The sequence below is a fragment of the Halyomorpha halys genome, unplaced genomic scaffold, assembly GCF_000696795.3.
Source record: "Halyomorpha halys isolate HHAL.00 unplaced genomic scaffold, Hhal_1.1 Scaffold407.1, whole genome shotgun sequence".
NCBI classification, from domain to species: domain Eukaryota; kingdom Metazoa; phylum Arthropoda; class Insecta; order Hemiptera; family Pentatomidae; genus Halyomorpha; species Halyomorpha halys.
In genome coordinates, this window is record NW_027106991.1 from 577,403 (window position 1) to 586,561 (window position 9,159).

At 29.8% G+C, this 9,159-nt stretch overlaps 1 protein-coding gene and 1 non-coding gene across 2 annotated transcripts in view; one reads left to right on the forward strand and one right to left on the reverse strand.

Annotated features, from left to right (window-relative positions):
* Positions 1 to 9,159, reverse strand: part of LOC106682330 (uncharacterized protein C6orf163 homolog) — a 327,193-nt gene that overhangs the window by 118,365 nt on the left and 199,669 nt on the right. The gene's annotated exons all lie outside the window — the stretch shown is intronic.
* Positions 4,803 to 4,921, forward strand: LOC112210607 (5S ribosomal RNA). Its single transcript, XR_002945233.1, has one exon. It is a non-coding gene; the product is annotated as a 5S ribosomal RNA (ribosomal RNA).

The following is a 9,159-nucleotide window of genomic DNA, read 5'->3' on the forward strand; positions in this document are numbered from 1 at the left end:
ATATATAGAGCGAAGGATTGCTGGGTTAGCTAGAATTGTCTCAATATAGTACTAATACTGAAGCACAGTGAGTACATATATGACAAAATCATAGATAATCAAATTTTCTGAAAGAAAAAGAAGAAATCAATTAAATTGGAAGGTTTAATGATAATGAAATCCCCGAATTCTCAAGTATAAAAAAGTAAATATTTTAATAAAAATTTCTGTTTCACTTCTTACAGCATGTATTGTATCAATTTATGTCACCAAAACATTTAATTATTTTTAAATGTTTTATTTCAACTAAACACAATAATTTATATCAAACTATCCTAGTGTTCATTAAATTTATGTACATCCTCAAATATACCAATAGCGAAGGCATTACTGGGTCAGCGTGTGTTATCTAAATGTTTTGGTAGAAGAATCATGTCGATATTATTTTCCAAACTCAAAATATAAAATAATGCAGTTTTTTTAAATTTCTAAGGGCCCATTAAATGAAATGAAGCCATAGTATAAATATCTTCTTCTTCTTTTTTTTTTTTTTTATTTTTATAACACAATATTTTATGCCAGTTCGCTTGTGAGCTATTGGTAGTTCAACTCCTTAAGGATAAATACAAAGAAACTGCTATATGAAGACGTCTCAAGGTGACTCCTTCTCTGTAAGGAAATGTTATTAATGGCTTGCAGTACTGTAACATCCTTGGAATAATAAAGGAGGCAGTTGGCAATACTAAGTGATGTTGTATTTATAGCTATCGAATAGTGTAATAAAAGTATCAAATTTGCAAAGGAGTAAGCATAAAAGAAACGAAAAAATATCCATGTACATAAGGGGTATTCATGATGTTGTTTTAAATTTAAAATGTTTTACCATGTTAAGTGTTATAAGTATAGGTTTGTGAGCAGCTCTATTTGAAGTCATGTTAAATGCATAAGAGCTCCTAGCGGATTTTTGAGCAACTTGTTTTATAACCTTTCCTTCCAAAACTTCATGTCATTGTATAATTCTAAGTTTTGATTTAAGTAATTTATAACAACAAGCCTAAATTGAGTAACACGTGGAAGTTATATGAAAGTTTGGCTACTGAGTGCCTTGTTGATCTAACTTGCGAGGAAGAGAATCAAGAGGAGCTAATTAACAACGATCATTAAATTATTATCATTGTCATCCATTGCTTTATTAGTTATAGAACATTCAAAACAATACTAATACAATTAAAACACAAGCTACGAGCATGTAATAGGTGTAATACTACATGGATTTTTACATTGCTTGTTACTACAACAAACAAAATGGTGGCGAGCTCGGCTGGTCTGTTGCGTGACGTCATTCTCTATTTAACAGACCCTCAACCATGTCATATGTTATATCGTTTTAACATGGTAAATATTTCTCCATTTAAAATGTTAAAATAAAGATCATGAATACCTATATAATATTTTCAGATAAGTTACGAAAACAGTTTTTTTTATCAGTATTAAAGTTGAGGAGAGAGATAGGAAAACCCTTTATTGGAAATGTGTGCTGTCCAACTGCATAGGGTTGCAGAATACACATCATACAATAACTAGGAATTTTTTTTTTTTCAACCTTAAAATATGTATAACTAAAGTAAAAACGTAAATAATTAACCTAAAATAAAAGTTGTTTCTTTAATTGTTTTTATCCTCAATTGTTTAATGAGAACATATTCTTTTAATTATTCTTAAATTTATTTTAATTATTGGAAGAAGATAGTTGACCGTATGAAGTAGATTGTACGAACAGTACAAGAGCCCAAGAGGAGAAAAAAGGTAGTTATCTCACCCCAATTTTTTATTACTTTAATGAAAACTATGTATAATTAATAGTCAAAACTGATGAGTCTGCCAAGTATAGATAGGGGGAATAAAAAATGGCGGCTGATTCAAAGTGAGAAAAAAAAAATAATTTCATGAAAACTATTATTCCTACGAAGGTAAAGGTCATAAACTTCTTTATTCTTATTTTAAATATTGTAATATTTGTTATATAGGGGAATTTTTTGATCAAATGAAATAGGGGTGTGAAATGGAAGGGAAAGAAAAAGAAAAGGAATAAATCGAAAAACTTGTAGTTAGTTTGTCGACTGGTATTAATTGTAAAAGAAAACTGTGGAAGAAAAAACAAATTTTATATATCTATTATATTATATCATGTAAAAATATGTAACTTATATTTGTCCAGTCACGGATTGATCAGTATGCTGTGTAATGTAGCAACCCGATGTATTTGGGCAGCATGGATGAATAAAGTATTTCTTTCTCTCTCTCCATTACACTAGCTTTAATTTGAGTGCTAATAGACATCTGTACGTCGCATAGTTCCTCAGATATAGATTTCTCAAAATAAATTAACTAACTACTAATCATTCAATAGATTTTTAAGAAATTTTGCTTTTTAAAAAGCTATATCTCAAGAACTGTTGGACGTAAATAGCTCTATTAGGGCTAATATTTCATGTTCTCTTAGAATTTCTAGTATTGGTAGTTTTTAAGATATAGAGCTCCGAATGAAAAATTAAGGTTTTGAAACAGCCACCATTTTTTATTTCCCCTACCTATACTTGACAGACTCATCAATTTTGACTAGTAATTATACATAGTATTCATTAAAGTAATCAAAACTTGGGGTGAGATAACTGCCTTTTTTCTTCACGGCTCTTCCACTAGGAGGGATGAGAAAAGGGAGGTCGGCCGTCTTACAGGATTATATGGAAGAAAAAATTCAACTCTACTTAAAACGCTATATCTATATTAATATATAGATATTTTTAATATATAGACGCTATATTACGCTATATTAAAAAGCTAAATCTCGAGAACTATTGGACGTAAATAGCTCTTTTAGGGCTAATATTTCAGCAAATTTACTCTTCTTGAAATAATTTTATCTTAGATTTTCTAGTGTTGTTAGTAGTTTTTATGATATAGAGCTCCGATTGAAAAATTAACGTTCTTTTAAGGTTTTTAAACAGCCGCCATTTTTTATTCCCCCTACCTATACTTGACAGACTCAGTTTTGACTAGTAATTATACCTAATTTTCATTAAAGTAATCAAAAATTGGGGTGAGATAACTGCCTTTTTTCTTCCCGGCTCTTGTACTAGAAGATAGTCCGGGTTAAGATAGTCTGGCTTGCACTAGAAGATAGTCAATAAAGATATCAAAATAGTAATAGAAAACTATTTATTGTTAACCAAGGTTTCGCACCAATTTGCATGACTTCGTCAGGGCTGTTAGATTGAAACAGAGATGTCAACTCAACTTTGGTTAACAATGAATATTTTCTTTTACTATTTTGATACCTTTATTCACCGCTACCCGGACTATCTTCATACAATAAATTTATTTTCTTATACATCTCCAAATATATTTTATCTCTTAAACTATACTACTTAATCTTAACGAATATGATTAAAAATTTATCGACAAGATAAATTTCAAATATGAAAATATATATAGATTAAGATTTAATTTGGTTTTGCACATAAAATTTACACAACTTTAAAAAAACAAAACTCAACAAATATTTACAAAGATGCCAAGGTATAAACACAGGCTTGAAATAAAAGTAATAAATATAAAAATCAGGTGCGGTGCTCGTATCACACAACTTTCATTTTAAAAGTGGCATAAATATAAAAATATAACAGTTTACTAAACTTTACATTCTGGTCTTAACCATTTATTCAGTCCTAAATTGTTATATAATTAATATTATAAATAATAAGTATGATTTTATACTGTACGTCATCTAGTTAACTGAAAACCTCATGCATAGATTAAGTAAAATAAAAAAAAAATATTTATTAACTATTGTGACATAAAATTCTTTATCAGACCAGCGAAAAGGAAAACCATCGGAAGCATGCGGAAGCCATTTTAATAATTTAACTCCTGTTAGAACTGATTTTCAATTTATGCATCTTTTGTCAATAAATTCTATAACTTTATATGTTACACATTATTTTTCCAAAATGTTTGGCTTTCAAATGGTATATAATACGCCAAATTTAAAATGAATTAAATTTTAATTTGAGTTTAATAAAAATTGTTAGAGACGTTTTCATAAAATCGATTTTTGAGTTTAACTGTTCAAATTCACATAGACCCATTAAGGGCACTTGATTATTTGAACTTGAGGAACCTCAAAAGGAATATTTCTGTCGACATTTTCAATTGGAAAATTTTCGAAATCACAATAAATTCCCATAGTATTTGTTCCTCATATCAGTAAGTAAAAAGTAATTAGTGAGTAGCATAAACATTTAGTTACATTTTGAATTGTTGGTGTAAGACGGGTGTAAATAAAGGATAAAACTGTTAATTGGCCCAATAAAAGTGATAAGTAATAAAAAAGAGAATGCCGACTTTATCTAAAAAAAAATAAGCAGGAAGTTCAATGTCATTACGATGGTATAATAAGATATTGTCAACAGTTTAAAACTCATATGTTTGCAAAGCCCATACACAAATGTAATATATATTATTATAAACCAACAACTGTCTTTTTTATAAACAAATAAATTTGTATATACCCGTTTCTGAACATTTTCACCTTGTTTTTGGCATACATTTTTCAGTTCTATAATATGGAAATAGGTAGTTCAAAAAATACCTTGTAATAAGAGGAAAGAGGTAGCCGATTCGAGTATGGCGTAGGTACCGGTAGCCACATTTGATGCAGGCATTTTCACAACCAAATGTCGTGACGCTTTTCCGAATAAGTTTAAGATAGTATTTCGTGTATGTATGTGATGGCTAAGGACCCCCCGGATTCTTACTCTCTCGCCAACGGCCATACCACGTTGAACACACCGGTTCTCGTCCGATCACCGAAGTTAAGCAACGTCGGGCGTGGTTAGTACTTGGATGGGTGACCGCCTGGGAAAACCGCGTGCTGTTGGCATCTTTTTTTTTGAGCCCCTCCATTGTAAATATAATTATTTTTATTCCTCCCGGTACCCAGCTCTCAGATACAGAGAAATGGATATTTTATTTAATTATTTCGTTTCAGGTCCCCTCTGTAGCAATACCCCCCCTCGGGTATTAACTGCGATTCCAAGGATATCTCAGCTGTTGCTATTTTTATTTATTTCATATTCTAAATCACCGTAGCCGAGAGTATCAAGTTTTACCTTAATATACATATTTACCTTTATTTTACATTACCTTAACATATTTATCTTCAGGTAATTAGCAGAATATTAAAAATTGAATAATAAGTATACCATATGTTGAACGGTTTGGTTTACTCTCTGTATTTGGAAAGCTAGTAGAAGTGAGATAAGCATGTATGGTTTGTTATGCGACCTTTTTTTGTTCCTATGATGCTTAGAAATATTCGAAAACGCTATGGACACTGTATGATGACAAAGAACGATTTCGCTGATGTCTGAAGGTAGGAATTGCAGGAGATGCAGTGCAGTGCAACGGTGTGGGATGCAAGTGCATCTGACCGCTAGGCCAAGTTCAAGGGCAGCAAGGGACCGAGAACAGGGCAATGATCCGACTTATCTTTTTTGCGGTGGATCATGGAAATGCCGACATTCCGTACATACCAGTGCTCATCGAATTGCTGCAAGTTTCGGACTTTAACATAGAACTATAAAATAACAGAATGCCGAAGAAGAAAAGGCAAATATGAACAATTTGATAAAATGGAATCAAAAACACCTTTACTATGCATAACAATGTTAAGCAAAATCAATTTTGAAGTCTCTTATCCGGCATGCAAAACTTAGACTTGCAGATGTCAAGCTAGAACTTATAGAAGAGCTTCAAGATACAGAGTGCTACATGAAAAACTATTGCTGATATAAGATAGAACTATTTTATTATTAAAAATTCAATCATTAATATAACAATACGTAATACCGCAAATAGGATTTTCTGGAAAGATTTTTTTTTTCTGGACAATTTTAGTCATTTAATAACTTTATATTTATTTGTATGATTACTTTCATCAAATTTGTTGATAAATGATAAAAATAAATAAAAATCCGATATCACTATTTGCTGTCTACTCAAACATGCACTTAACTTTAACTTTTAACTTTATATCGGTTAACTTTATATCGTATATTACTAAGGCTTAAAAACAATTGTTGCTTATAAATTAAATTTCGTCAGTACTTCTCTTAAATTTCCAGGAATTTTCGAATAATAATTTAACTTTTTCTTTTTCTTTTTACAGAATTTAGCTACTGGGTCAAGAATTCATTAAAGTTTCTAAGGATAATTAATAATAAAAAATTACTATATCATTGCTTAGAAAATATTTAAAATTGTTAATAAGAGGCTGGTAATAATTAATAGAACAGGGGATTGAAGAGTCATTAATCACGATTTTAGTGGACAAAATAAGATTAACTATTACACAAAGTAGTAGTAATAAAAAATCTGATAATATGAGTTTTGATGTGGTCGAACCAAATGGATATAATTATGTGGCTGTCAAAAAGATAGTATGGGCAGTTTTTTAGGACAAGTACATATATAGTAAAAATGGCTTCAAGTCTGTCTTAAAATTTCGGACTTTTTTATATTATTTCAAAAATGCAAAAACCATAGGAGTTGATTCATTGGCAAACCTTGATTGGACGGCTCAATAACAAATCAATTTTGTGCTCGTAAATATTAAAAAAATTGTTGTTCACATTACAAAGAGGCAATTTCTTAAATTTGGGATTACCCGGTGAGAATAATCCAAGGACGAAGAAGAGTTGTAAACAACACCTCTCAATTATTTCTTAGGAACAGTTAAGATCTTCAAGGACAGCTTTTGAGCATCCTTTGCGGAAGATGGAAAGTAACATATCAGATAGTTGTAATAATACAAGAGCCCAAGAGGAGAAAAAAGGCAGTTATTTCACCCCAATTTTTAATTACAATAATGAAAACTATGTATAATTACTAGTCAAAATTGATGAGTCTGGCAAGTATAAGAAGGGGGAATAAAAATGGCGGTTGTTTCAAAACGTTAAAAAAAAATAATTTTTCATAAAAACTCTATATCATTAAAACTACCAACAACACTGGTAAACATAAGAGGACATCACTTAAAGTAGAATAAATATTCTAAAATATGAGCCCTAATAGAGCTATTTACGTTTAATAGTATTCCAGATATAGCTTTTCAAAAAGCAACATTTCATAAAAAAAATGTACTGAAAGATCAGTAGTAAGTAATCTACATCTCAAAAACCATTCGACGTACAGATGTCTATTTGCACTCAAATTAAAGCTAGATTAATGGGCTATAAAGTAGTTTATGACGTTCACCTTCGTAGGAGTAGTAGTTTTCATGATATTTATTAAAATAAATTGATCAAGAGATATATTGTTTCAAAAATCAAAAACATTTTTTCGAACAACTATAAATTAACATTTTGTGAATTTATTTTATCAAATATCATGAAAACTTATACTCCTACAAAGATGAACGTTATAAACTATTTCATAGTATGAATGACGTCGAATGATTACTGAGATATATTTTTTCATAAATCAAACTTAGTATCCGAAACACTAAAAATCAATTTATTTTAGCAAATCCTCAACGCTCCTTATTTTGTTACTAATAAAACCATCCATAAAGACCTAAATGTTCCTTATGTAACCGATCTAACCCGAAGCCGATGTTATTCCTTCCATAATAAACTCCCTAACCACCCAAACCCACTAGTTTCTAACCTTGCTTCCTCTTCCATTCCTGGCAATCCTCCGAGGCGCCTGAAAAGAAGATGGTCTCGTGACCTTATATTGTAAACTGTTTTTAGAGTACTGGGTAGTTTCTCTACATTCTGTATCATATCATTATGATCAAATTTACTGATTGTATTTTTTATACAGTTGTAAATATAAATAAATAAAAAAAAAAATAAAATAAATTTTTAGCAAATAGCATGAAACCTACTACTACGAAGATAAACGTGAGGAACTACTTAATAGTACGTTAAACCAGCTTTGTACGTTAAATAGTTATTGAGAAATAGATATTTCAAAATAAATTCACTAACTACTTATCTTTCAGTACATTTTTATGAAATGTTGCTTTTTAAAAAGATATATCTCGTGAACTATTGAACATAAATAACTCTATTTTAGCACATTTACTCTACTTTAAATGATACTTTAAATTTCTAGTGTTGTTGGAAGTTTTAAAGATATAGAGCTCTGATTGAAATTTTTTTTTTTAACATTTTGAAACAGCTGTCATTTTCTTCATCTTACTTATACTAGGCAGACCTATCAATTTTTACTGGTAATAATCCATAGTTTTCATTAAGATAGTCAAACATTGGGGTGAAAAAACTGCATTTTTTCCCCTGTCTCTTGTACTATAATAAAATACATCAGGAGGTAAAATTTTATATGCAATCAAATTTGCTCAAACAATAGTGTACAGTGTACCTCTGAGTCCAAATAATCAAGTATCGCGAAATGGTCTGGGTGTGTACTGAAAACTTGAAAATCGAAAAGTCTTATGCAACTGAAATTACATATTTAAGATAGATATATGCCAGGAACGTGACAGCAATATTTTCGCTAAAATTTTTATAGATTTTATTATTTTTTTTTTTATAAAATGACTCGTTTATCGGGACTAACATGAAAAAATATTGACTGATCCAGGTGGGATACGAACCCACAAAATAGATTTTTCATATTTTTTTCGATTTTACCCAAAATGGTTGAAATGATTTTGATTAAAGTCAGTGAATCAATGATTAATTATGTGGCATTTGATATCAACTAGGTATTATCCTGATTGAAATATAAAAACAGGGCTTAAATACCGAATTTTCAAAAAATCAACGTCTAAAGTACCTTTGATTTTTTTTATTTAAAATAATTAATCACTTTGGATTGTTAACAATAATAAAAAGTGTATAAATATGAACTATCAAAGAATTAGATACCTAAATAAAGAAGAAAATGTAGAAATAAGCATTTTAGAGACTGGAAAATCGCATCCAGCCCAAAGTATCCAAAGTATTTGTTATATTTTGTAGTATCCTTGGCTAGAATTATATTAATATTCGTTATTATCACAACGAGAAACCCTAAAATCCTAATTTTCATAGCAACAGAAAAATAAAAATTATTATTATTAGATTTATTTTTTATTTATATAGTTGTTTG